The following is a 2,381-nucleotide window of genomic DNA, read 5'->3' as shown; positions in this document are numbered from 1 at the left end:
AATGTTCAAAGTTCAAAAAAGAAGCCTTAGGGAAAGTAAATCATGTTATAAAGGAAAAATACATAACAATAAATATTCATTTTTATTAGCCAAGAATTTCATTGAAATATATAAATGAGATTATACAAAGAAAAAGGTTGCAAATATCTAATGTAAATTATGTTGATTTAAATGGGGCACTTTACAAGCATAGACTATAGCTTCCCTCTAGCACTCAGAAGAGTCATAAAAATTGATTACTTATTCAGCTCCAATGAATACCTTAATATATTGCTTTAAAAATGAATACATCACATTTCAAAGCATGATGGAAGAAAATTCAGAAATTATTGTTTAAAATAACAATTTCTTTGAAATTACTGATATTCTCCCAAATTACTCTTAACTGAAAATAGAAATTGAACTCACTGATCCAAATTATTTCAAAAAGAATCAAATTTAAGATTACTGCACTCTGAGGTATATGAGAGGTGGTCAAAATTAAACACAGATTAAAACTGGTAACTTCACATATGTCATTACTCAAAATGAAAAAGTAAAAATAAGTGCATTTCTGACCAAAGAAAAACATCAGGAAAAGAGCAAACTAAGCAAACCTGAAATATCTATAAGCAAAAAATGAATTAATTAAATCATCCAAAGGATCTTTACAGTTTTTGAACAACTGAGGAAAATGCTCAAATAAAAACTACAAGAAATGAGAAAGATGTCCCTTTTTACTATAAATGACACTATGCACAACTCCACACTAATAAATTTTTTAAATTCTACTGAAATAGATTACTTTCTAGGAAAAGATAAATTAACAAAATTTACTCAAAAAGACAATAAAAATCAATGTTCCACAACAAATGTAATCATTATGTACTGCAAAAATGTATTAATAAAAATAATTTTAAACAGCAAGGAAGGAACTGAAATATTTGACCCCAGTCTGTTATATACCAAAATTAATTTGCTGTGCTTAAAAAATTGAACCTAATATGCACTTCCTAAAGGAAGGAGAATAAAATGTTTGTGAACTTTTTAAACTTGAGATTCTATAAGCTCTCACACACATAAATAAGTGCATCATCTCTACAAGAAAAAACATCTACAGATGTGACTATACCAAATTATAACTTTAGTATCAAAAAAAATCTTCAAAAGAAAATTTAAAAGTAAGTGAAATTGTTGCTATATATATGGTAGAAAAGCTGTAACCTTAATCTAAATAAGAATCAGAAATGGGTAATCACTAAGATAGATAAAGATGGGGACAGTGTTAAACCTCTCTAGCATACACGTAAATTCAAATAAAAATAAAATATATTTGTTTCTAATGAACTTATCTTTTAGATGAGGATCCCATCTCAGAGAAATGGAGAATTTTCATTGCTCGATTTTTTTATTAAGTCTCTGTGGAAACAATCTTGGCCATTTCCATCAGAAATCTGAAAATGTACACATTTTTGAAAAGGCCTTTATCCTTATGAAATACATATACAAAACTATTTAATGAATTGTTTATGTCAATATTATATAAACCGGGGCCGTGATCCACCGCAGGAAGGAGAACCACGCCTGCTCCTGACCCAGCCGTCATCACTCAAGCGCCGGGAAGGTAGCCGCACGGGCGCCCATGAACCCCATAAGCCCCCGCCCCCCAGCACTCTCAGACCTCCTGACTGTGCAAGTCTTTGGACCCACTCTGCAAAGACAGAGGTGGTCATCAAGGGTATTTTTCTGAGTTCCCAACTTTGAACATCTTTAAAGAAAGGGCGTGGGAAACCTGTAATAGAACGTTGCGGAGTTCAACCATTCAGAAGGATGGGGATCTCAATCTGGGCCTTGCAGCCCAAGGTCAGTCAGAGTCATGGGGTTCAGTCATCAGCTAACTGAGATCAGGGATCTTGCATCCTCGCTCTGTCTGAGCCATTAAATGGTAAATACACTATATTGAAAAGTTTGTTCACTGCAGATATGTTCTGGACTGCTTCTTGATTTCAATTGAATTCAAATGATTTAAGGGTGATAGACTAGTGACTACCACAGGTGGTCAGTGTCCAAGTTGTGCTTGATCTTAATGTGTTGCTGATTGTATCAGATGGGGTAAAGCATTGCCGTTGATTTGATGAGCTGTTTTCTCTGATGTTATGAAGATGAGAATGTCTGTGGGTTGTTAGAGACACAGAAGCTAGGGTGCAACTATATCAGGAAGATTGGGGTAATAATCCAGAGATTAAACCCAGGACAGTCCAACAACAAAAATTAAAATGAGAAAACACTTAAGTAAGACACAAGGACAGACTTCCAGTCCACCAATGGCAAACAGTAGGGCAAATGAGGATGAAAAGGCCGATAGTGAACCACCAGGACACCCTGAACTCAAAGCACAGGAA

The sequence above is a fragment of the Fukomys damarensis genome, unplaced genomic scaffold, assembly GCF_012274545.1.
Source record: "Fukomys damarensis isolate Sample0158 unplaced genomic scaffold, DMR_v1.0_HiC HiC_scaffold_9, whole genome shotgun sequence".
NCBI classification, from domain to species: domain Eukaryota; kingdom Metazoa; phylum Chordata; class Mammalia; order Rodentia; family Bathyergidae; genus Fukomys; species Fukomys damarensis.
Note: the sequence above shows the minus strand (reverse complement) of the source record.